Genomic DNA, 27,170 nt, shown 5'->3' with positions numbered 1-27,170 from the left:
TTTTTCGAACAAAAAAAATGTAAGCAGCCGTGTCATGAATATTTGGAATAAGTGAAAAGTGGAACGGAGTGAATCGGTTGAAGTATGTGGAAGGAGTTAAGCGTCAAAAAAGTGAGCGGAATAAGTAGAATAATAAATAATAATAATAAAGGACAGCAATAACAATAGTGTGAAGGTCTTCACCTTCACACTAATAATAATAATAAAGGACAGCAATAACAATAGTGTGAAGGTCTTCACCTTCACACTAATAATAATAACTAGAATTTGCAATTCCTGAAGAAATTGCGTGTGAAGGTGAAGAGGTTGAATAAATACTTGGGGAATGTTGCAGAATGATGTTGAAAAGACTTGAATCGGTTGAAAAATGTAGAAATTACAAGGGAAAAAGGAAATTTGGGAAAATTGGGTGTGAATTTCAAAATTGAAAATTTGGAATTTTGGGTAAGTGGGAAGTTGTGGAATAGGTAGGAAAATGATGAACAGTTGAAAGGTGGAATGGGTTGAATAAGTTGAAAATGTAGAAATTAGAGTAGAAAAACAAAATTGTAGAGAAGTTTTGGTAAGTGGGAAGTTGTGGAATAGGAAGGCAAAAGAGGAACAGTTGAAAGTTGGAATGAGTTGAATCGGTTAAAAAATGTAGAAGTTAGAGCAAATCTTGAATCCTAATAGAGAATGAATGGGAATTAAAAGAAAAAAAAATTGCACCAAAAGTTTCTGAAATTTGGAACAAAAGGAAAGAAACGGCTTCAGGAGGTTCACTTTTGGGGTTAAAATGTTGAAATGGGTTTAATCGGGCAAAATTTGCAAAAGTTAGCGCAAATGTAGGTATTTAGGGCACTTAATGTTGAAATATGGTCATTTCCGGTTTGATTTGGGTCACTTCCGGTTTGATTAGAGGCACTTCCGGTCCAGCTGAGGTCACATCCGGTTTATTTGGGGTCACTTCCTGTTGAAAAAGGTCACTTCCGGTTGAAAAAGGTCACTTCCGGTTTGATTTGGGGTCACTTCCGGTTTGATTTGGGGTCACTTCCGGTTTACCTGAGGTCACTTCCGGTTCAATTGGGGTCAATCCCGGTTTGATTTGGGGCACTTCCAGTTCATTCCGCGTACATTGGGGCACTTCAGGGTCAATCCAAGATGGCCGCCACTCTGGAAATGGGGGTCAAGGGTTGAATTGTGGAAGTGGGGGTGAAGGGGGTGAATATGATAAGCATAAGGTGAACAAAGTGAATAAAGTTGGAATGGGTTGAATCGGTCGAAAAATATAGAAATTAGAAGGGAAAAACTAAATTTTTTGAAAATTTGGTGTGAATTTCAAAATTGAAAATTTGGAAATTTTGCTAAGTGGGAAGGTGTGGAATAGGTAGGCAAAAGATGAACAGTTGAAAGTTGGAACGAGTTGAATCGGTGGAAAAATGTAGAAATTAGAAGTGAAAAACTAAATTTAGTGAAATTTTGCAAAATTTTGTGCAAATTTTAAAAGTGAAAACGTGAAATTTTTGAATTTGGCAAGTTTGGGAATGTCCCCAATGTGATTTGAATGTGTTGAAATAAGTGAATTTCAAACTGGAACAACAAAAATGTGAAATGTTGAATCTGCCATTAAGAATGAATGGGGAAAAAAATGCCACAAAATCGTGAATTTTGTGAAAACGGAAAATTTTTCGAACAAAAAAAATGTAAGCAGCCGTGTCATGAATATTTGGAATAAGTGAAAAGTGGAACGGAGTGAATCGGTTGAAGTATGTGGAAGGAGTTAAGCGTCAAAAAAGTGAGCGGAATAAGTAGAATAATAATAATAATAACTAGAATTTGCAATTCCTGAAGAAATTGCGTGTGAAGGTGAAGAGGTTGAATAAATACTTGGGGAATGCTGCAGAATGATGTTGAAAAGAGTTGAATCGGTTGAAAAATGTAGAAATTACAAGGGAAAAGGAAATTTGGGAAAATTGGGTGTGAATTTCAAAACTGAAAATTTGGAATTTTGGGTAAGTGGGAAGTTGTGGAATAGGTAGGAAAATGATGAACAGTTGAAAGGTGGAATGGGTTGAATAAGTTGAATGGGTTGAATAAGTTGAAAAAAGTAGAAATTAGAGTAGAAAACCAAAATTGAACAGTTGAAAGTTGGAACGAGTTGAATCGGTTAAAAAATGTAGAAGTTAGAGCAAATCTTGAATCCTAATAAAGAATGAATGGGAATTAAAAGAAAAAAAAATTGCGCCAAAATCTTTTGAAATTTGGAACAAAAGGAAAAAAACGGCTTCAGGAGGTTCACTTTTGGGGTTAAAATGTAGAAACGGGTTTAATCGGTCAAAATTTGCAAAAGTTAGCGCAAATGTAGGTATTTTGGGCACTTAATGTTGAAATATGGTCACTTCCGGTTTGATTTGGGTCACTTCCGGTCTATTTGAGTCACTTCCGGTTTGAATAGAGGCACTTCCGGTCTAGCTGAGGTCACTTCCGGTTTATTTGTGGTCACTTCCGGTTTAAAAAGGTCACTTCCGGTTTAAAAAGGCCACTTCCGGTTTGATTTGGGGTCACTTCCGGTTTACCTGAGGTCACTTCCGGTTCATTTGGGGTCACTTCCGGTTTGATTTGGGTCACTTCCGGTCTATTTAGGTCACTTCCGGTTTGATTAGAGGCACTTCCGGTCTATTTAGGTCACTTCCGGTTTGATTAGAGGCACTTCCGGTCTAGCTGAGGTCACTTCCGGTTTATTTGGGGTCACTTCCGGTTGAAAAAGGTCACTTCCGGTTTGATTTGGGGTCACTTCCGGTTTGATTTGGGGTCACTTCCGGTTTACCTGAGGTCACTTCCGGTTCATTTGGGGTCAATTCCGGTTTGATTTGGGGCACTTCCAGTTCATTCCGGGTTCATTGGGGCACTTCAGGGTCAATCCAAGATGGCCGCCACTCTGGAAGTGGGGGTCAAGGGTTGAATTGTGGAAGTGGGGGTGAAGGGGGTGAATATGGTAAGCATAAGGTGAACAAAAGGAATAAAGTTTGAATGGGTTGAATCGGTTGAAAAATGTAGAAATTAGAAGGGAAAAACTAAATTTTGGGAAAATTTGGTGTGAATTTCAAAATTGAAAATTTGGAAATTTTGCTAAGTGGGAAGGTGTGGAATAGGTAGGCAAAAGATGAACAGTTGAAAGTTGGAACGAGTTGAATCGGTGGAAAAATGTATAAACTAGAAGTGAAAAACTAAATTTTGTGAAATTTTGCAAAATTTTGTGCAAATTTTAAAAGTGAAAACGTGAAATTTTTGAATTTGGCAAGTTTGGGAATGTCCCCAATGTGATTTGAATGTGTTGAAATAAGTGAATTTCAAACTGGAACAACAAAAATGTGAAATGTTGAATCTGCCATTAAGAATGAATGGGGAAAAAAATGCCACAAAATCGTGAATTTTGTGAAAACGGAAAATTTTTCGAACAAAAAAAATGTAAGCAGCCGTGTCATGAATATTTGGAATAAGTGAAAAGTGGAACGGAGTGAATCGGTTGAAGTATGTGGAAGGAGTTAAGCGTCAAAAAAGTGAGCGGAATAAGTAGAATAATAATAATAACTAGAATTTGCAATTCCTGAAGAAATTGCGTGTGAAGGTGAAGAGGTTGAATAAATACTTGGGGAATGTTGCAGAATGATGTTGAAAAGAGTTGAATCGGTTGAAAAATTTAGAAATTACAAGGGAAAAAGGAAATTTGGGAAAATTGGGTGTGAGTTACAAAATTGAAAATTTGGAATTTTGGGTAAGTGGGAAGTTGTGGAATAGGTAGGAAAATGATGAACAGTTGAAAGGTCGAATGGGTTGAATAAGTTGAAAAATGTAGAAATTAGATTAGAAAAACAAAATTGTAGAGAATTTTTGGTAAGTGGGTAGTTGTGGAATAGGAAGGCAAAAGAAGAACAGTTCAAAGTTGGAACAAGTTGAATCGGTTAAAAAATGTAGAAGTTAGAGCAAATCTTGAATCCTAATAGAGAATGAATGGGAATTAAAAGAAAAAAAATTGCACCAAAATTTTTTGAAGTTTGGAACAAAAGGAAAAAAACAGCTTTAGGAGGTTCACTTTTGGGGTTAAAATGTTGAAATGGGTTTAATCGGGCAAAATTTGCAAAAGTTAGCGCAAATGTAGGTATTTAGGGCACTTAATGTTGAAATATGGTCACTTCCGGTTTGATTTGGGTCACTTCCGGTCTATTTGGGTCACTTCCGGTTTGATTAGAGGCACTTCCGGTCTAGCTGAGGTCACTTCCGGTTTATTTGGGGTCACTTCCGGTTTAAAAAGGTCACTTCCGGTTTGATTTGGGGTCACTTCCGGTTTGATTTGGGGTCACTTCCGGTTTACCTGAGGTCACTTCCGGTTCATTTGGGGTCAATTCCGGTTTGATTTGGGGCACTTCCAGTTCATTCCGGGTTCATTGGGGCACTTCAGGGTCAATCCAAGATGGCCGCCACTCTGGAAGTGGGGGTCAAGGGTTGAATTGTGGAAGTGGGGGTGAAGGGGGTGAATATGGTAAGCATAAGGTGAACAAAGTGAATAAAGTTGGAATGGGTTGAATCGGTTGAAAAATGTAGAAATTAGAAGGAAAAAACTAAATTTTGGGAAAATTTGGTGTGAATTTCAAAATTGAAAATTTGGAAATTTTGCTAAGTGGGAAGGTGTGGAATAGGTAGGCAAAAGATGAACAGTTGAAAGTTGGAACGAGTTGAATCGGTGGAAAAATGTAGAAACTAGAAGTGAAAAACTAAATTTTGTGAAATTTTGCAAAATTTTGTGCAAATTTTAAAAGTGAAAACGTGAAATTTTTTAATTTGGCAAGTTTGGGAATGTCCCCAATGTGATTTGAATGTGTTGAAATAAGTGAATTTCAAACTGGAACAACAAAAATGTGAAATGTTGAATCTGCCATTAAGAATGAATGGGGAAAAAAATGCCACAAAATCGTGAATTTTGTGAAAACGGAAAATTTTTCGAACAAAAAAAATGTAAGCAGCCGTGTCATGAATATTTGGAATAAGTGAAAAGTGGAACGGAGTGAATCGGTTGAAGTATGTGGAAGGAGTTAAGCGTCAAAAAAGTGAGCGGAATAAGTAGAATAATAATAATAACTAGAATTTGCAATTCCTGAAGAAATTGCGTGTGAAGGTGAAGAGGTTGAATAAATACTTGGGGAATGTTGCAGAATGATGTTGAAAAGAGTTGAATCGGTTGAAAAATGTAGAAATTACAAGGGAAAAAGGAAATTTGGGAAAATTGGGTGTGAATTTCAAAATTGAAAATTTGGAATTTTGGGTAAGTGGGAAGTTGTGGAATAGGTAGGAAAATGATGAACAGTTGAAAGGTGGAATGGGTTGAATAAGTTGAAAATGTAGAAATTAGAGTAGAAAAACAAAATTGTAGAGAATTTTTGGTAAGTGGGAAGTTGTGGAATAGGAAGGCAAAAGAGGAACAGTTGAAAGTTGGAACGAGTTGAATCGGTTAAAAAATGTAGAAGTTAGAGCAAATCTTGAATCCTAATAGAGAATGAATGGGAATTAAAAGAAAAAAAAATTGCACCAAAAGTTTCTGAAATTTGGAACAAAAGGAAAAAAACGGCTTCAGGAGGTTCACTTTTGGGGTTAAAATGTTGAAATGGGTTTAATCGGGCAAAATTTGCAAAAGTTAGCGCAAATGTAGGTAATTAGGGCACTTAATGTTGAAATATGGTCATTTCCGGTTTGATTTGGGTCACTTCCGGTTTGATTAGAGGCACTTCCGGTCTAGCTCAGGTCACTTCCGGTTTATTTGGGGTCACTTCCGGTTTAAAAAGGTCACTTCCGGTTTAAAAAGGTCACTTCCGGTTTGATTTGGGGTCACTTCCGGTTTACCTGAGGTCACTTCCGGTTCATTTGGGGTCACTTCCGGTTTGATTTGGGTCACTTCCGGTCTATTTAGGTCACTTCCGGTTTGATTAGAGGCACTTCCGGTCTATTTAGGTCACTTCCGGTTTGATTAGAGGCACTTCCGGTCTAGCTGAGGTCACTTCCGGTTTATTTGGGGTCACTTCCGGTTTAAAAAGGTCACTTCCGGTTTGATTTGGGGTCACTTCCGGTTTGATTTGGGGTCACTTCCGGTTTACCTAAGGTCACTTCCGGTTTGATTTGAGATACTTCTGGTTCATTCTGGGTTCATTGGGGGCACTTCAGGGTCAATCCAAGATGGCCGCTACACTGGAAGTGGGGGTCAAGGGGGTGAATATGGTAAGCATAAGGTGAACAAAGTGAATAAAGTTGGAATGGGTTGAATCAGTTCAAAAATGTAGAAATTAGAGTAGAAAAACAAAATTGCAGAAAATTTTTGGTAAGTGGGAAGTTGTGGAATAGGAAGGCAAAAGATGAACAGTTGAAAGTTGGAACGAGTTGAATTGGTTAAAAAAATGTAGAAGTTAGAGCAAATCTTGAATCCTAATAAAGAATGAATGGGAATTAAAAGACAAAAAATTGCGCCAAAATTTTTTGAAATTCGGAACAAAAGGAAAAAAAACGGCTTCAGGAGGTTCACTTTTGGGGTTAAAATGTTGAAACGGGTTTAATCGGCCAAAATTTGCAAAAGTTAGCGCAAATATAGGTATTTAGGGCACTTAATGTTGAAATATGGTCACTTCCGGTTTGATTTGGGTCACTTCCGGTCTATTTGGGTCACTTCCGGTTTGATTAGAGGCACTTCCGGTCTACCTGAGATCACTTCCGGTTTATTTTGGGTCACTTCCGGTTTAAAAAGGTCACTTCCGGTTTAAAAAGGTCACTTCCGGTTTGATTTGGGGTCACTTCCGGTTTACCTTAGGTCACTTCCGGTTCATTTTGGGTCAATTCCGGTTTGATTTGGGGCACTTCCGGTTCATTCCGAGTTCATTGGGGCACTTCAGGGTCAATCCAAGATGGCCGCCACTCTGGAAGTGGGGGTCAAGGGTTGAATTGTGGAAGTGGGGGTGAAGGGGGTGAATATGGTAAGCATAAGGTGAACAAAGTGAATAAAGTTGGAATGGGTTGAATAAGTTGAAAAATGTAGAAATTAGAAGGGAAAAACTAAATTTTTGGAAAATTTGGTGTGAATTTCAAAATTGAAAATTTGGAAATTTTGGTAAGTGGGAAGGTGTGGAATAGGTAGGCAAAAGATGAACAGTTCAAAGTTGGAACAAGTTGAATCGGTTAAAAAATGTAGAAGTTAGAGCAAATCTTGAATCCTAATAGAGAATGAATGGGAATTAAAAGAAAAAAAATTGCACCAAAATTTTTTGAAATTTGGAACAAAAGGAAAAAAACAGCTTTAGGAGGTTCACTTTTGGGGTTAAAATGTTGAAATGGGTTTAATCGGGCAAAATTTGCAAAAGTTAGCGCAAATGTAGGTATTTAGGGCACTTAATGTTGAAATATGGTCACTTCCGGTTTGATTTGGGTCACTTCCGGTCTATTTGGGTCACTTCCGGTTTGATTAGAGGCACTTCCGGTCTAGCTGAGGTCACTTCCGGTTTATTTTGGGTCACTTCCGGTTTAAAAAGGTCACTTCCGGTTTGATTTGGGGTCACTTCCGGTTTGATTTGGGGTCACTTCCGGTTTACCTGAGGTCACTTCCGGTTCATTTGGGGTCAATTCCGGTTTGATTTGGGGCACTTCCAGTTCATTCCGGGTTCATAGGGGCACTTCAGGGTCAATCCAAGATGGCCGCCACTCTGGAAGTGGGGGTCAAGGGTTGAATTGTGGAAGTGGGGGTGAAGGGGGTGAATATGGTAAGCATAAGGTGAACAAAGTGAATAAAGTTGGAATGGGTTGAATCGGTTGAAAAATGTAGAAATTAGAAGGGAAAAACTAAATTTTGGGAAAATTTGGTGTGAATTTCAAAATTGAAAATTTGGAAATTTTGCTAAGTGGGAAGGTGTGGAATAGGTAGGCAAAAGATGAACAGTTGAAAGTTGGAACGAGTTGAATCGGTGGAAAAATGTAGAAACTAGAAGTGAAAAACTAAATTTTGTGAAATTTTGCAAAATTTTGTGCAAATTTTAAAAGTGAAAACGTGAAATTTTTGAATTTGGCAAGTTTGGGAATGTCCCCAATGTGATTTGAATGTGTTGAAATAAGTGAATTTCAAACTGGAACAACAAAAATGTGAAATGTTGAATCTGCCATTAAGAATGAATGGGGAAAAAAATGCCACAAAATCGTGAATTTTGTGAAAACGGAAAATTTTTCGAACAAAAAAAATGTAAGCAGCCGTGTCATGAATATTTGGAATAAGTGAAAAGTGGAACGGAGTGAATCGGTTGAAGTATGTGGAAGGAGTTAAGCGTCAAAAAAGTGAGCGGAATAAGTAGAATAATAATAATAATAATAATAATAATAATAAAGGACAGCAATAACAATAGTGTGAAGGTCTTCACCTTCACACTAATAATAATAATAATAATAAAGGACAGCAATAACAATAGTGTGAAGGTCTTCACCTTCACACTAATAACTAGAATTTGCAATTCCTGAAGAAATTGCGTGTGAAGGTGAAGAGGTTGAATAAATACTTGAGGAATGTTGCAGAATGATGTTGAAAAGAGTTGAATCGGTTGAAAAATGTAGAAATTACAAGGGAAAAAGGAAATTTGGGAAAATTGGGTGTGAATTTCAAAATTGAAAATTTGGAATTTTGGGTAAGTGGGAAGTTGTGGAATAGGTAGGAAAATGATGAACAGTTGAAAGGTGGAATGGGTTGAATAAGTTGAAAATGTAGAAATTAGAGTAGAAAAACAAAATTGTAGAGAATTTTTGGTAAGTGGGAAGTTGTGGAATAGGAAGGCAAAAGAGGAACAGTTGAAAGTTGGAACGAGTTGAATCAGTTAAAAAATGTAGAAGTTAGAGCAAATCTTGAATCCTAATAGAGAATGAATGGGAATTAAAAGAAAAAAAAATTGCACCAAAAGTTTCTGAAATTTGGAACAAAAGGAAAGAAACGGCTTCAGGAGGTTCACTTTTGGGGTTAAAATGTTGAAATGGGTTTAATCGGGCAAAATTTGCAAAAGTTAGCGCAAATGTAGGTATTTAGGGCACTTAATGTTGAAATATGGTCATTTCCGGTTTGATTTGGGTCACTTCCGGTTTGATTTGAGGCACTTCCGGTCTAGCTGAGGTCACTTCCGGTTTATTTGTGGTCACTTCCGGTTTAAAAAGGTCACTTCCGGTTTGATTTGGGGTCACTTCCGGTTTGATTTGGGTCACTTCCGGTCTATTTAGGTCACTTCCGGTTTGATTAGAGGCACTTCCGGTCTATTTAGGTCACTTCCGGTTTGATTAGAGGCACTTCCGGTCTAGCTGAGGTCACTTCCGGTTTATTTGGGGTCACTTCCGGTTTAAAAAGGTCACTTCCGGTTTGATTTGGGGTCACTTCCGGTTTGATTTGGGGTCACTTCCGGTTTACCTGAGGTCACTTCCGGTTCATTTGGGGTCAATTCCGGTTTGATTTGGGGCACTTCCAGTTCATTCCGGGTTCATTGGGGCACTTCAGGGTCAATCCAAGATGGCCGCCACTCTGGAAGTGGGGGTCAAGGGTTGAATTGTGGAAGTGGGGGTGAAGGGGGTGAATATGGTAAGCATAAGGTGAACAAAGTGAATAAAGTTGGAATGGGTTGAATCGGTTGAAAAATGTAGAAATTAGAAGGGAAAAACTAAATTTTGGGAAAATTTGGTGTGAATTTCAAAATTGAAAATTTGGAAATTTTGCTAAGTGGGAAGGTGTGGAATAGGTAGGCAAAAGATGAACAGTTGAAAGTTGGAACGAGTTGAATCGGTGGAAAAATGTATAAACTAGAAGTGAAAAACTAAATTTTGTGAAATTTTGCAAAATTTTGTGCAAATTTTAAAAGTGAAAACGTGAAATTTTTGAATTTGGCAAGTTTGGGAATGTCCCCAATGTGATTTGAATGTGTTGAAATAAGTGAATTTCAAACTGGAACAACAAAAATGTGAAATGTTGAATCTGCCATTAAGAATGAATGGGGAAAAAAATGCCACAAAATCGTGAATTTTGTGAAAACGGAAAATTTTTCGAACAAAAAAAATGTAAGCAGCCGTGTCATGAATATTTGGAATAAGTGAAAAGTGGAACGGAGTGAATCGGTTGAAGTATGTGGAAGGAGTTAAGCGTCAAAAAAGTGAGCGGAATAAGTAGAATAATAATAATAATAATAATAAAGGACAGCAATAACAATAGTGTGAAGGTCTTCACCTTCACACTAATAATAATAATAAAGGACAGCAATAACAATAGTGTGAAGGTCTTCACCTTCACACTAACTAGAATTTGCAATTCCTGAAGAAATTGCGTGTGAAGGTGAAGAGGTTGAATAAATACTTGGGGAATGCTGCAGAATGATGTTGAAAAGAGTTGAATCGGTTGACAAATGTAGAAATTACAAGGAAAAAAGGAAATTTGGGAAAATTGTGTGTGAATTTCAAAATTGAAAATTTGGAATTTTGGGTAAGTGTGAAGTTGTGGAATAGGTAGGAAAATGATGAACAGTTGAAAGGTGGAATGGCTTAAATAAGTTGAAAAATGTAGAAATTAGAGTACAAAAACAAAATTGCAGAGAATTTTTGGTAAGTGGGAAGTTGTGGAATAGGAAGGCAAAAGAGGAACAGTTGAAAGTTGGAACGAGTTGAATCGGTTAAAAAATGTAGAAGTTAGAGCAAATCTTGAATCCTAATAGAGAATGAATGGGAATTAAAAGAAAAAAAATTCCACCAAAATTTTTTGAAATTTGGGACAAAAGGTAAAAAAGGCTTCAGGAGGTTCACTTTTGGGGTTAAAATGTTGAAACGGGTTTAATCGGGCAAAATTTGCGAAAGTTAGTGCAAATGTATGTATTTAGGGCACTTAATGTAGAAATATGGTCACTTCCGTTTTGATTTGGGTCACTTCCGGTCTATTTGGGTCACTTCCGGTTTGATAAGAGGCACTTCCTGTCTAGCTGAGGTCACTTCCGGTTTAAAAAGGTCACTTCCGGTTTAAAAAGGTCACTTCCGGTTTGATTTGGGGTCACTTCCGGTTTGATTTGGGGTCACTTCCGGTTTACCTAAGGTCACTTCTGGTTTACCTAAGGTCACTTCCGGTTTGATTTGAGATACTTCTGGTTCATTCTGAGTTCATTGGGGGCACTTCAAGGTCAATCCAAGATGGCCGCCACACTGGAAGTGGGGGTCAAGGGGGTGAATATGGTAAGCATAAGGTGAACAAAGTGAATAAAGTTGGAATGGGTTGAATCGGTTCAAAAATGTATAAATTAAAGTAGAAAAACAAAATTGCAGAGAATTTTTGGTAAGTGGGAAGTTGTGGAATAGGAAGGCAAAAGATGAACAGTTGAAAGTTGGAACGAGTTGAATTGGTTAAAAAATGTAGAAGTTTGAGCAAATCTTGAATCCTAATAGAGAATGAATGGGAATTAAAAGAAAAAAAATTGCGCCAAGATTTTTGGAAATTTGGAACAAAAGGAAAAAAACGGCTTCAGGAGGTTCACTTTTGGGGTTAAAATGTTGAAACGGGTTTAATCGGCCAAACTTTGTAAAAGTTAGCCCAAATGTAGGTATTTAAGGCATCTAATGTTGAAATATGGTCACTTCCGGTCTATTTGGGTCACTTCCGGTTTGATTAGAGGCACTTCCGGTCTACCTGAGGTCACTTCCGGTTTATTTGGGGTCACTTCCGGTTTAAAAAGGTCACTTCCGGTTTGATTTGGGGTCACTTCCGGTTTACCTGAGGTCACTTCCGGTTCATTTTGGGTCAATTCCGGTTTGATTTGGGGCACTTCCGGTTCATTCCGAGTTCATTGGGGCACTTCAGGGTCAATCCAAGATGGCCGCCACTCCGGAAGTGGGGGTCAAGGGTTGAATTGTGGAAGTGGGGGTGAAGGGGGTGAATATGGTAAGCATAAGGTGAACAAAGTGAATAAAGTTGGAATGGGTTGAATCGGTTGAAAAATGTAGAAATTAGAAGGGAAAAACTAAATTTTTGGAAAATTTGGTGTGAATTTCAAAATTGAAAATTTGGACATTTTGGTAAGTGGGAAGGTGTGGAATAGGTAGGCAAAAGATGAACAGTTGAAAGTTGGAACGAGTTGAATCGGTGGAAAAATGTAGAAATTAGAAGTGAAAAACTAAATTTTGTGAAATTTTGCAAAGTTTTGTGCAAATTTTAAAAGTGAAAACGTGAAATTTTTGAATTTGGCAAGTTTGGGAATGTCCCCAATGTGATTTGAATGTGTTGAATTAAGTGAATTTCAAACTGGAGCAACGTAAATGTGAAATGTTGAATCTGCCATTAAGAATGAATGGGGAAGAATTTGCCGGAATTTTGTGAATTTTGCGAAAACGGAAAATTTTTTGAACGAAAAAAATGTAAGCACCCGTGTCATGAATATTTGGAATCAGTGAAAAGTGGAATGGAGTGAATCGGTTGAAGTATGTGGAAGTAGTTAACGGACAAAAAAGTGAGCGGAATAAGTAGAATAATAATAACTAGAAAATGCAATTTCTGGAGAAATTGCGTGTGAAGGCGAAGACTTTGAATCACTTCTTGGGGAATGATGCCGAATGATGTTGAAATGAGTTGAATTTCTTGAGAAATGTGGAAAATAGAAGTGTAATACTAAATTTTTGAGAATATGGTTGAATTTCAAATTTGATTTTTGGAATTTTTGGTAAGTGGAAAGTTGTGGAATAGGCAGGCAAAGGATGAACAGTTGAATGTTGGAACGGGTTGAATCGGTTAAAAAATGTAGAAGTGAGAGCAAATGTTGAATCCCCATAGAGAATGAATGGGAATTAAAAGAAAAAGCAATTGCGCAAAAATATTTTGAAATTTGGAACAAAACGTAAAAAAAACAGCTTCAGGAGGTTCACTTTTGGGGTTAAAATGTTGAAACGGGTTCAATCGGACAAAAAATGCAAAAGTTAGCGCCTAATGTAGCTATTTATGGCAGTTAATGTTGAAATAAGTTCACTTCCGGGTTGATTTGGGTCACTTCCGGTCTATTTGGGTCACTTCCGGTCTGATTAGAGGCACTTCCGGTCCAGCTGAGGTCACTTCCGGTTTATTTGGGGTCACTTCCGGTTTAAAAAGGTCACTTCCGGTTTAAAAAGGTCACTTCCGGTTTGATTTGGGGTCACTTCCGGTTTACCTGAGGTCACTTCCTGTTTACCTAAGGTCACTTCCGGTTTGATTTGGGCCACTTCCGGTTCATTCTAGGTTCATTGGGAGCACTTCAGGGTCAATCCAAGATGGCCGCCACACTGGAAGTGGGGGTCAAGGGTTGAATTTTGTAAGCATAGTGGAAGTGGGGGTGAAGGGGGTGAATATGGTAAGGATGAGGTGACCAAAGTGAATAAAGTTGGAATGGGTTGAATCGGTTGAAAAATGTAGAAATTAGAGTAGAAAAACCAAATTTTGTAGAATTTGGTTGAATTTCAAAATTGAAAATTTGGAAATTTTGGTAAGTGGGAAGGTGTGGAATAGGTAGGCAAAAGATGAACAGTTGAAAGTTGGAATGGGTTGAATCGGTTGAAAAACGTAGAAGTTAGAGTAGAAAAACGAAATTTTGGAGAATTTGGTTGAATTTCAAATTTGAAATTTTGGAATTTTTGATAGGTGAGAAGTTGTGGAATAGGCAGGCAAAAGATGAACAGTTGAAAGTTGGAATGGGTTGAATCGGTTGAAAAATGTAGAAATTAGAGTAGAAAAACGAAATTACGAAGAATTTGGTTGAATTTCAAATTTGAAAATTTGGAATTTTTTTGTAAGTGGGAAGTTGTGGAATAGGTAGGCAAAAGATGAACAGTTGGAAGTTGGAACGGGTTCAATCGGTCGAAAAATGTAGAAATTAGAGGTGAAAAACGAAATTTCGTGAAATTTTGTCGGAATTTTTAACGTGAAAACGTGAAATTTTTGAATTTGGGAATTTTGGGAATGTCGAGAATCATTCCGAATGTGGTTTGAATGTGCTGAATGAGGTGAATTTAAAAGGGGAATGACGTAAATGTGAAATGTCGAATCTGCCATTGAGAATGAATGGGGAAAAATTTGTCGTAAATTCGCGAATTTTGCGAAATCGGAAAATTTTCGGAACGAGAAAAATGGAAGCCCTCATCTCGTGAATATTTGGAATACGTCAAAAGTGGAACGGAGTGAATCGGATGAATTATGTGGAAGAAGAAGCGGGACAAAAAAGTGGCGGGAATAAAATAGAAGAATAATAATAACTAGAAAATGCAATTTCTGGAGAAATTGCGTGTGAAGGCGAAGACTTTGAATCACTTCTTGGGGAATGATGCCGAATGATGTTGAAATGAGTTGAATTTCTTGAGAAATGTGGAAAATAGAAGTGTAATACTAAATTTTTGAGAATATGGTTGAATTTCAAATTTGATTTTTGGAATTTTTGGTAAGTGGAAAGTTGTGGAATAGGCAGGCAAAGGATGAACAGTTGAATGTTGGAACGGGTTGAATCGGTTAAAAAATGTAGAAGTGAGAGCAAATGTTGAATCCCCATAGAGAATGAATGGGAATTAAAAGAAAAAGCAATTGCGCCAAAATATTTTGAAATTTGGAACAAAACGTAAAAAAACAGCTTCAGGAGGTTCACTTTTGGGGTTAAAATGTTGAAACGGGTTCAATCGGACAAAAAATGCAAAAGTTAGCGCCTAATGTAGCTATTTATGGCAGTTAATGTTGAAATAAGTTCACTTCCGGGTTGATTTGGGTCACTTCCGGTCTATTTGGGTCACTTCCGGTCTGATTAGAGGCACTTCCGGTCCAGCTGAGGTCACTTCCGGTTTATTTGGGGTCACTTCCGGTTTAAAAAGGTCACTTCCGGTTTAAAAAGGTCACTTCCGGTTTGATTTGGGGTCACTTCCGGTTTACCTGAGGTCACTTCCTGTTAACCTAAGGTCACTTCCGGTTCGATTTGGGGCACTTCCGGTTCATTCTAGGTTCATTGGGAGCACTTCAGGGTCAATCCAAGATGGCCGCCACACTGGAAGTGGGGGTCAAGGGTTGAATTTTGTAAGCATAGTGGAAGTGGGGGTGAAGGTGGTGAATATGGTAAGGATGAGGTGACCAAAGTGAATAAAGTTGGAATGGGTTGAATCGGTTGAAAAATGTAGAAATTAGAGTAGAAAAACCAAATTTTGTAGAATTTGGTTGAATTTCAAAATTGAAAATTTGGAAATTTTGGTAAGTGGGAAGGTGTGGAATAGGTAGGCAAAAGATGAACAGTTGAAAGTTGGAATGGGTTGAATCGGTTGAAAAACGTAGAAGTTAGAGTAGAAAAACGAAATTTTGGAGAATTTGGTTGAATTTCAAATTTGAAATTTTGGAATTTTTGGTAGGTGAGAAGTTGTGGAATAGGCAGGCAAAAGATGAACAGTTGAAAGTTGGAATGGGTTGAATCGGTTGAAAAATGTAGAAGTTAGAGTAGAAAAACGAAATTACGAAGAATTTGGTTGAATTTCAAATTTGAAAATTTGGAATTTTTTTGTAAGTGGGAAGTTGTGGAATAGGTAGGCAAAAGATGAACAGTTGGAAGTTGGAACGGGTTGAATCGGTCGAAAAATGTAGAAATTAGAGGTGAAAAACGAAATTTCGTGAAATTTTGTCGGAATTTTTAACGAGAAAACGTGAAATTTTTGAATTTGGGAATTTTGGGAATGTCGAGAATCATTCCGAATGTGGTTTGAATGTGCTGAATGAGGTGAATTTAAAAGGGGAATGACGTAAATGTGAAATGTCGAATCTGCCATTGAGAATGAATGGGGAAAAATTTGTCGTAAATTCGCGAATTTTGCGAAATCGGAAAATTTTCGGAACGAGAAAAATGGAAGCACTCATCTCGTGAATATTTGGAATACGTCAAAAGTGGAACGGAGTGAATCGGATGAATTATGTGGAAGAAGAAGCGGGACAAAAAAGTGGCGGGAATAAAATAGAAGAATAATAATAACTAGAAAATGCAATTTCTGGAGAAATTGCGTGTGAAGGCGAAGACTTTGAATCACTTCTTTGGGAATGATGCCGAATGATGTTAAAACGAGTTGAATTTCTTGAGAAATGTGGAAAATAGAAGTGTAATACTAAATATTGGAGAATTTGGTTGAATTTCAAATTTGAAGTTTGGAATTTTTGGTAAGTGGGAGGTTGTGGAATAGGTAGGGAAAAGATGAACAGTTGAATATTGGAACGGGTTGAATTGGTTTAAAAAATGTAGAAGTTAGAGAAAATGTTGAATCCCCATAGAGAATGAATGGGAATGAAAAGAAAAAATAATAATGAAAATTTGGAACAAAACGAAAAAAAACAGCTTCAGGAAGTTCACTTTTGGGGTTAAAATGTTGAAACGGGTTCAATCGGACAAAAAATGCAAAAGTTAGTGACTAATGTAGCTATTTAGGGCAGTTAATGTTGAAATAAGGTCACTTCCGGGGTGATTTGGGTCACTTCCGGTCTATTTGGGTCACTTCCGGTTTGATTAGAGGCACTTCCGGTCTAGCTGAGGTCACTTCCGGTTTATTTGGGGTCACTTCCGGTTTAAAAAGGTCACTTCCGGTTTAAAAAGGTCACTTCCGGTTTGAGTTGGGGTCACTTCCGGTTTACCTAAGGTCACTTCCTGTTTACCTAAGGTCACTTGCGGCTTGATATGGGGCACTTCCGGTACATTCTGGGTTCATTGGGGGCCCTTCCGGGTCAATCCAAGATGGCCGCCACACTGGAAGTGTGGGTGAAGGAGGTGAATATGGTAAGCATAAGGTAAACAAAGTGAATAAAGTTGGAATGGGTCGAATCGGTTGAAAAATGTGGAATAAAGAGTAGAAGAACGAAATTGTAGAGAATTTTTGGTAAGTGGAAAGTTGTGGAATAGGCAGGCAAAGGATGAAGAGTTGAATGTTGGAACGGGTTGAATCGGTTAAAAAATGTAGAAGTGAGAGCAAATGTTGAATCCCCATAGAGAATGAATGGGAATTAAAAGAAATAGCAATTGCGCCAAAATATTTTGAAATTTGGAACAAAACGTAAAAAAACAGCTTCAGGAGGTTCACTTTTGGGGTTAAAATGTTGAAACGGGTTCAATCGGACAAAAAAAGCCAAAGTTAGCGCCTAATGTAGCTATTTAGGGCAGTTAATGTTGAAATAAGTTCACTTCCGGGTTGATTTGGGTCACTTCCGGTCTATTTGGGTCACTTCCGGTTTGAATAGAGGCACTTCCGGTCTAGCTGAGGTCACTTCCGGTTTATTTCGGGTCACTTCCGGTTTAAAAAGGTCACTTCCGGTTTAAAAAGGTCACTTCCGGTGTGATTTGGGGTCACTTCCGGTTTACCTGAGGTCACTTCCTGTTTACCTAAGGTCACTTCCGGATTGATTTGGGGCACTTCCGGTTCATTCTAGGTTCATTGGGAGCACTTCAGGGTCAATCCAAGATGGCCGCCACACTGGAAGTGGGGGTCAAGGGTTGAATTTTGTAAGCATAGTGGAAGTGGGGGTGAAGGTGGTGAATATGGTAAGGATGAGGTGACCAAAGTGAATAAAGTTGGAATGGGTTGAATCGGTTGAAAAATGTAGAAATTAGAGTAGAAAAACCAAATTTTGTAGAATTTGGTTGAATTTCAAAATTAAAAATTTGGAAATTTTGGTAAGTGGGAAGGTGTGGAATAGGTAGGCAAAAGATGAACAGTTGAAAGTTGGAATGGGTTGAATCGGTTGAAAAACGTAGAAGTTAGAGTAGAAAAACGAAATTTTGGAGAATTTGGTTGAATTTCAAATTTGAAATTTTGGAATTTTTGGTAGGTGAGAAGTTGTGGAATAGGCAGGCAAAAGATGAACAGTTGAAAATTGGAATGGGTTGAATCGGTTGAAAAATGTAGAAACTAGAGGTGAAAAACGAAATTTCGTGAAATTTTGTCGGAATTTTTAACGTGAAAACGTGAAATTTTTGAATTTGGGAATTTTGGGAATGTCGAGAATCATTCCGAATGTGGTTTGAATGTGCTGAATGAGGTGAATTTAAAAGGGGAATGACGTAAATGTGAAATGTAGAATCTGCCATTGAGAATGAATGGGGAAAAATTTGTCGTAAATTCGCGAATTTTGCGAAATCGGAAAATTTTCGGAACGAGAAAAATGGAAGCGCTCATCTCGTGAATATTTGGAATACGTCAAAAGTGGAACGGAGTGAATCGGATGAATTATGTGGAAGAAGAAGCGGGACAAAAAAGTGTGGAGAATAAAATATAATAACTAGAAAATGCAATTTCTGGAGAAATTGCGTGTGAAGGCGAAGACTTTGAATCACTTCTTGGGGAATGCTGGCGAATTATGCTGAAACGAGTTGAATTACTTGAGAAATGTAGAAAATAGAGGTGAAAAACGGAATTTTGGAGAATTTGGTGGAATTTCAGAGTTTTGGAGAATTTGGTTGAGTTTAAAATCTTAAAATGTGGAATTTATGGCAAGTGGAAATTTGGGGAATAGGTAGGAAAAAGATGAAGAGTTGAAAGTTGGAATGGGTTGAATCGGTTGAAAAATGTACAAATTAGAGTCGAAAAACGAAATTTTTCCGAATTTGGTTGAATTTCAAATTTGGAATTTTTGGTAAGTGGGAAGTTGTGAAATAGGTAAGCAAAAGATGAAAAGTTGAAAGTTGGAATGGATTGAATCGGTTGCACAATGTAAAGATTAGAGTAGAAAAACAAAATGTTTGAGAATTTGGTTGAATTTCAAATTTTTAATTTTTAATTTTTGGTAAGTGGGAAGTTGTGGAATAGGTAGGCAAAAGATGAAGAGTTGAAAGTTGGAATGGGTTGAATCGGTTGAACAATGTAGAAATTAGAGTAGAAAAACAAAATGTTGGAGAATTTGGTTGAATTTCAAATATGGAATTTTTGGTAAGTGGGAAGTTGTGGAATAGGTAGGCAAAAGATGAAGAGTTGAAAGTTGGAATGGGTTGAATCGGTTGAACAATGTAGAAATTAGAGTAGAAAAACAAAATGTTGGAGAATTTGGTTGAATTTCAAATATGGAATTTTTGGTAAGTGGGAAGTTGTGGAATAGGTAGGCAAAAGATGAAGAGTTGAAAGTTGGAATGGGTTGAATCGGTTGAACAATGTAGAAATTAGATTAGAAAAACGAAATTTTGGAGAATTTGGTTGAATTTCAAATTTGGAATTTTTGGTAAACGGGAAGTTGTGGAATAGGTAGGCAAAAGATGAAGAGTTGAAAGTTGGAATGGGTTGAATCGGTTGAACAATGTAGAAATTAGAGTAGAAAAACAAAATGTTGGAGAATTTGGTTGAATTTCAAATATGGAATTTTTGGTAAGTGGGAAGTTGTGGAATAGATAGGCAAAAGATGAACAGTTGAAAGTTGGAATGAGTTGAATCGGTTGAACAATGTAGAAATTAGAGTAGAAAAACGAAATTTAGAAAGATTTGGTTGAATTTCAAATTTGGAATTTTTGGTAAACGGGAAGTTGTGGAATAGGTAGGCAAAACATGAACAGTTGAAAGTTGGAATGAGTTGAATCGGTTGAAAAATGTAGAAATTAGAGTAGAAAAACAAAATTTTTGAGAATTTGGTTGAATTCCAAATTTGAAAATTTGGAATTTTTCATAAGTTGGAAGTTGTGGAATAGTTAGAAAAAGATGAACAGTTGAAAGTTGGAATGGGTTGAATCGGTTGAAAAACGTAAAAGTTAGAGTGGAAAAACGAAATTTTGGAGAATTTGGTTGAATTTCAAATTTGGAATTTTTGGTAAGTGGGAAGTTGTGGAATAGGTAGGCAAAAGATGAACAGTTGAAAGTTGGAATGAGTTGAATCGGTTGAACAATGTAGAAAAAAGTGGAATGATGTAAATGTGAAATGTCGAATCTGCCATTAAGAATGAATGGGGAAAAATTTGTCGTAAGTTCGCGAATTTTGCGAAATCGGAAAATTTTCGGAACGAGAAAAATGGAAGCGCTCATCTCGTGAATATTTGGAACGCGTGAAAAGTGGAACGGAGTGAATCGGATGAACTATGTGGAAGAAGAAGCGGGACAAAAAAGTGTGGAGAATAAAATATAATAATAATAACTAGAAAATGCAATTTCTGGAGAAATTGCGTGTGAAGGCGAAGACTTTGAATCACTTCTTGGCGAATGCTGGCGAATTATGCTGAAACGAGTTGAATTACTTGAGAAATGTAGAAAATAGAAGTGAAAAACGGAATTTTGGAGAATTTGGTGGAATTTCAGAATTTTGGAGAATTTGGTTGAGTTTAAAATCTTAAAATGTGGAATTTATGGCAAGTGGAAATTTGGGGAATAGGTAGGAAAAAGATGAAGAGTTGAAAGTTGGAATGAGTTGAATCGGTTGAACAATGTGAAAATTAGAGTAGAAAAACACATTTTTGGAGAATTTGGTTGAATTTCAAATTTCAAAATTTGGAATTTTTTGTAAGGGGAAGTTGTGGAATAGGTAAGCAAAAGATGAAGAGTTGAAAGTTGGAATGGGTTGAATCGGTAGAGAAATGTAGAAATGAGAGTAGAAAAACGAAATTTTGGAGAATTTGGTTGAATTTCAAATTTGGGATTTTTGGTAAGTGGGAAGTTGTGTAATACGTAGGCAAAAGATGAAGAGTTGAAAGTTGGAATGGGTTGAATCGGTTGAAAAATGTACAAATTAGAGTCGAAAAACGAAATTTTGCAGAATTTGGTTGAATTTCAAATTTGGAATTTTTGGTAAGTGGGAAGTTGTGAAATAGGTAAGCAAAAGATGAAAAGTTGAAAGTTGGAATGGATTGAATCGGTTGCACAATGTAAAGATTAGAGTAGAAAAACAAAATGTTTGAGAATTTGGTTGAATTTCAAATTTTTAATTTTTGGTAAGTGGGAAATTGTGGAATAGGTAGGCAAAAGATGAAGAGTTGAAAGTTGGAATGGGTTGAATCGGTTGAACAATGTAGAAATTACAGTAGAAAAACGAAATTTTGGAGATTTTGGTTGAATTTCAAATTTGGAATTTTTGGTAAGTCGGAAGTTGTGGAATAGGTAGGCCAAAGATGAAGAGTTGAAAGTTGGAATGGGTTGAATCGGTTGAACAATGTAGAAATTAGAGTAGAAAAACAAAATGTTGGAGAATTTGGTTGAATTTCAAATATGGAATTTTTGGTAAGTGGGAAGTTGTGGAATAGGTAGGCAAAAGATGAAGAGTTGAAAGTTGGAATGGGTTGAATCGGTTGAACAATGTAGAAATTAGATTAGAAAAACGAAATTTTGGAGAATTTGGTTGAATTTCAAATTTGGAATTTTTGGTAAACGGGAAGTTGTGGAATAGGTAGGCAAAACATGAACAGTTGAAAGTTGGAATGAGTTGAATCGGTTAAAAAATGTAGAAATTAGAGTAGAAAAACAAAATTTTTGAGAATTTGGTTGAATTCCAAATTTGGAATTTTTGGTAAGTCGGAAGTTGTGGAATAGGTAGGCAAAAGATGAAGAGTTGAAAGTTGGAATGGGTTGAATCGGTTGAACAATGTAGAAATTAGAGTAGAAAAACAAAATGTTGGAGAATTTGGTTGAATTTCAAATATGGAATTTTTGGTAAGTGGGAAGTTGTGGAATAGGTAGGCAAAAGATGAAGAGTTGAAAGTTGGAATGGGTTGAATCGGTTGAACAATGTAGAAATTAGATTAGAAAAACGAAATTTTGGAGAATTTGGTTGAATTTCAAATTTGGAATTTTTGGTAAACGGGAAGTTGTGGAATAGGTAGGCAAAAGATGAAGAGTTGAAAGTTGGAATGGGTTGAATCGGTTGAACAATGTAGAAATTAGATTAGAAAAACGAAATTTTGGAGAACTTGGTTGAATTTCAAATTTGGAATTTTTGGTAAACGTGAAGTTGTGGAATAGGTAGGCAAAACATGAACAGTTGAAAGTTGGAATGAGTTGAATCGGTTAAAAAATGTAGAAATTAGAGAAGAAAAACAAAATGTTGGAGAATTTGGTTGAATTTCAAATATGGAATTTTTGGTAAGTGGGAAGTTGTGGAATAGGTAGGCAAAACATGAACAGTTGAAAGTTGGAATGAGTTGAATCGGTTAAAAAATGTAGAAATTAGAGTAGAAAAACAAATTTTTTGAGAATTTGGTTGAATTCCAAATTTGAAAATTTGGAATTTTTCATAAGTTGGAAGTTGTGGAATAGTTAGAAAAAGATGAACAGTTGAAAGTTGGAATGGGTTGAATCGGTTGAAAAACGTAAAAGTTAGAGTGGAAAAATGAAATTTTGGAGAATTTGGTTGAATTTCAAATTTGGAATTTTTGGTAAGTGGGAAGTTGTGGAATAGGTAGCAAAAGATGAACAGTTGAAAGTTGGAATGAGTTGAATCGGTTGAACAATGTAGAAAAAAGTGGAATGATGTAAATGTGAAATGTCGAATCTGCCATTAAGAATGAATGGGGAAAAATTTGTCGTAAGTTCGCGAATTTTGCGAAATCGGAAAATTTTCGGAACGAGAAAAATGGAAGCGCTCATCTCGTGAATATTTGGAACACGTCAAAAGTGGAACGGAGTGAATCGGATGAACTATGTGGAAGAAGAAGCGGGACAAAAAAGTGTGGAGAATAAAATAGAAGAATAATAATAATAACTAGAAAATGCAATTTCTGGAGAAATTGCGTGTGAAGGCGAAGACTTTGAATCACTTCTTGGCGAATGCTGGCGTATTATGCTGAAACGAGTTGAATTACTTGAGAAATGTAGAAAATAGAGGTGAAAAACGGAATTTTGGAGAATTTGGTGGAATTTCAGAATTTTGGAGAATTTGGTTGAGTTTAAAATCTTAAAATGTGGAATTTATGGCAAGTGGAAATTTGGGGAATAGGTAGGAAAAAGATGAAGAGTTGAAAGTTGGAATGAGTTGAATCGGTTGAACAACGTGAAAATTAGAGTAGAAAAACACATTTTTGGAGAATTTGGTTGAATTTCAAATTTCAAAATTTGGAATTTTTTGTAAGGGGAAGTTGTGGAATAGGTAAGCAAAAGATGAAGAGTTGAAAGTTGGAATGGGTTGAATCGGTAGAGAAATGTAGAAATGAGAGTAGAAAAACGAAATTTTGGAGAATTTGGTTGAATTTCAAATTTGGGATTTTTGGTAAGTGGGAAGTTGTGTAATACGTAGGCAAAAGATGAAGAGTTGAAAGTTTGAATGGGTTGAATCGGTTGAAAAATGTACAAATTAGAGTCGAAAAACGAAATTTTGCAGAATTTGGTTGAATTTCAAATTTGGAATTTTTGGTAAGTGGGAAGTTGTGAAATAGGTAAGCAAAAGATGAAAAGTTGAAAGTTGGAATGGATTGAATCGGTTGCACAATGTAAAGATTAGAGTAGAAAAACAAAATGTTTGAGAATTTGGTTGAATTTCAAATTTTTAATTTTTAATTTTTGGTAAGTGGGAAATTGTGGAATAGGTAGGCAAAAGATGAAGAGTTGAAAGTTGGAATGGGTTGAATCGGTTGAACAATGTAGAAATTACAGTAGAAAAACGAAATTTTGGAGATTTTGGTTGAATTTCAAATTTGGAATTTTTGGTAAGTCGGAAGTTGTGGAATAGGTAGGCCAAAGATGAAGAGTTGAAAGTTGGAATGGGTTGAATCGGTTGAACAATGTAGAAATTAGAGTAGAAAAACAAAATGTTGGAGAATTTGGTTGAATTTCAAATATGGAATTTTTGGTAAGTGGGAAGTTGTGGAATAGGTCGGCAAAAGATGAAGAGTTGAAAGTTGGAATGGGTTGAATCGGTTGAACAATGTAGAAATTAGATTAGAAAAACGAAATTTTGGAGAATTTGGTTGAATTTCAAATTTGGAATTTTTGGTAAACGGGAAGTTGTGGAATAGGTAGGCAAAACATGAACAGTTGAAAGTTGGAATGAGTTGAATCGGTTAAAAAATGTAGAAATTAGAGTAGAAAAACAAAATTTTTGAGAATTTGGTTGAATTCCAAATTTGGAATTTTTGGTAAGTCGGAAGTTGTGGAATAGGTAGGCAAAAGATGAAGAGTTGAAAGTTGGAATGGGTTGAATCGGTTGAACAATGTAGAAATTAGAGTAGAAAAACAAAATGTTGGAGAATTTGGTTGAATTTCAAATATGGAATTTTTGGTAAGTGGGAAGTTGTGGAATAGGTAGGCAAAAGATGAAGAGTTGAAAGTTGGAATGGGTTGAATCGGTTGAACAATGTAGAAATTAGATTAGAAAAACGAAATTTTGGAGAATTTGGTTGAATTTCAAATTTGGAATTTTTGGTAAACGGGAAGTTGTGGAATAGGTAGGCAAAACATGAACAGTTGAAAGTTGGAATGAGTTGAATCGGTTAAAAAATGTAGAAATTAGAGTAGAAAAACAAAATGTTGGAGAATTTGGTTGAATTTCAAATATGGAATTTTTGGTAAGTGGGAAGTTGTGGAATAGGTAGGCAAAACATGAACAGTTGAAAGTTGGAATGAGTTGAATCGGTTGAAAAATGTAGAAATTAGAGTAGAAAAACAAAATTTTTGAGAATTTGGTTGAATTCCAAATTTGAAAATTTGGAATTTTTCATAAGTTGGAGGTTGTGGAATAGTTAGAAAAAGATGAACAGTTGAAAGTTGGAATGGGTTGAATCGGTTGAAAAACGTAAAAGTTAGAGTGAAAAAACGAAATTTTGGAGAATTTGGTTGAATTTCAAATTTGGAATTTTTGGTAAGTGGGAAGTTGTGGAATAGGTAGGCAAAAGATGAACAGTTGAAAGTTGGAATGAGTTGAATCGGTTGAACAATGTAGAAAAAAGTGGAATGATGTAAATGTGAAATGTCGAATCTGCCATTAAGAATGAATGGGGAAAAATTTGTCGTAAGTTCGCGAATTTTGCGAAATCGGAAAATTTTCGGAACGAGAAAAATGGAAGCGCTCATCTCGTGAATATTTGGAACACGTCAAAAGTGGAACGGAGTGAATCGGATGAACTATGTGGAAGAAGAAGCGGGACAAAAAAGTGTGGAGAATAAAATATAATAATAATAATAATAATAGAGAATGGTGTAGAATAACATATGTGTGAAGGCCATCGCCTTCACACAATAATAATAGAGAATGGTGTAGAATAACATATGTGTGAAGGCCATCGCCTTCACACAATAATAACTAGAAAATGCAATTTCTGGAGAAATTGCGTGTGAAGGCGAAGACTTTGAATCACTTCTTGGGGAATGATGCTGAATGAAAAGATGAACAGTTGAAAGTTGGAATGGGTTGAATCGGTCAAAAAATGTAGAAATTAGAGGTGAAAAACGGAATTTTGTGAAATTTTGTCGAAATTTTTAACGTGAAAACGTGAAATTTTTGAATTTGGGAATTTTGGGAATGTCGAGAATCATTCCGAATGTGGTTTGAATGTGCTGAATGAGGTGAATTTAAAAGGGGAATGACGTAAATGTGAATTGTCGAATCTGCCATTGAGAATGAATGGGGAAAAATTTGTCGTAAATTCGCGAATTTCGCGAAATCGGAAAATTTTCGGAACGAGAAAAATGGAAGCGCTCATCTCGTGAATATTTGGAATACATCAAAAGTGGAACGGAGTGAATCGGATGAATTATGTGGAAGAAGAAGCGGGACAAAAAAGTGGCGGGAATAAAATAGAAGAATAATAATAATAATAGAGAATGGTGTAGAATAACATATGTGTGAAGGCCATCGCCTTCACACAACTAGAAAATGCAATTTCTGGAGAAATTGCGTGTGAAGGCGAAGACTTTGAATCACTTCTTGGCGAATGCTGGCGAATTATGCTGAAACGAGTTGAATTACTTGAGAAATGTAGAAAATAGAGGTGAAAAACGGAATTTTGGAGAATTTGGTGGAATTTCAGAATTTTGGAGAATTTGGTTGAGTTTAAAATCTTAAAATGTGGAATTTATGGCAAGTGGAAATTTGGGGAATAGGTAGGAAAAAGATGAAGAGTTGAAAGTTGGAATGAGTTGAATCGGTTGAACAATGTGAAAATTAGAGTAGAAAAACACATTTTTGGAGAATTTGGTTGAATTTCAAAATTTGGAATTTTTTGTAAGGGGAAGTTGTGGAATAGGTAAGCAAAAGATGAAGAGTTGAAAGTTGGAATGGGTTGAATCGGTAGAGAAATGTAGAAATGAGAGTAGAAAAACGAAATTTTGGAGAATTTGGTTGAATTTCAAATTTGGGATTTTTGGTAAGTGGGAAGTTGTGTAATACGTAGGCAAAAGATGAAGAGTTGAAAGTTGGAATGGGTTGAATCGGTTGAAAAATGTACAAATTAGAGTCGAAAAACGAAATTTTGCAGAATTTGGTTGAATTTCAAATTTGGAATTTTTGGTAAGTGGGAAGTTGTGAAATAGGTAAGCAAAAGATGAAAAGTTGAAAGTTGGAATGGATTGAATCGGTTGCACAATGTAAAGATTAGAGTAGAAAAACAAAATGTTTGAGAATTTGGTTGAATTTCAAATTTTTAATTTTTGGGAAGTGGGAAATTGTGGAATAGGTAGGCAAAAGATGAAGAGTTGAAAGTTGGAATGGGTTGAATCGGTTGAACAATGTAGAAATTACAGTAGAAAAACAAAATTTTGGAGATTTTGGTTGAATTTCAAATTTGGAATTTTTGGTAAGTCGGAAGTTGTGGAATAGGTAGGCCAAAGATGAAGAGTTGAAAGTTGGAATGGGTTGAATCGGTTGAACAATGTAGAAATTAGAGTAGAAAAACAAAATGTTGGAGAATTTGGTTGAATTTCAAATATGGAATTTTTGGTAAGTGGGAAGTTGTGGAATAGGTAGGCAAAAGATGAAGAGTTGAAAGTTGGAATGGGTTGAATCGGTTGAACAATGTAGAAATTAGATTAGAAAAACGAAATTTTGGAGAATTTGGTTGAATTTCAAATTTGGAATTTTTGGTAAACGGGAAGTTGTGGAATAGGTAGGCAAAACATGAACAGTTGAAAGTTGGAATGAGTTGAATCGGTTAAAAAATGTAGAAATTAGAGTAGAAAAACAAAATTTTTGAGAATTTGGTTGAATTCCAAATTTGGAATTTTTGGTCAGTCGGAAGTTGTGGAATAGGTAG

General features: G+C 36.3%; 1 protein-coding gene and 1 long non-coding RNA gene across 8 annotated transcripts in view; both read left to right on the top strand.

Annotated features, from left to right (window-relative positions):
* nexmifb (neurite extension and migration factor b) overlaps positions 1–27,170 on the top strand; it is a 175,857-nt gene that overhangs the window by 95,577 nt on the left and 53,110 nt on the right. The window lies entirely within an intron of this gene.
* Positions 7,103–25,717, top strand: LOC137840445 (uncharacterized). Its single transcript, XR_011087092.1, has 2 exons — positions 7,103–19,260; positions 19,547–25,717. It is a non-coding gene; the product is annotated as an uncharacterized lncRNA (long non-coding RNA).

This window comes from Syngnathus scovelli, chromosome 1, assembly GCF_024217435.2.
Source record: "Syngnathus scovelli strain Florida chromosome 1, RoL_Ssco_1.2, whole genome shotgun sequence".
In the NCBI taxonomy this organism is placed as follows: Eukaryota; Metazoa; Chordata; class Actinopteri; order Syngnathiformes; family Syngnathidae; genus Syngnathus; species Syngnathus scovelli.
Note: the sequence above shows the minus strand (reverse complement) of the source record. Positions and strands in the feature narration are given on the sequence as shown.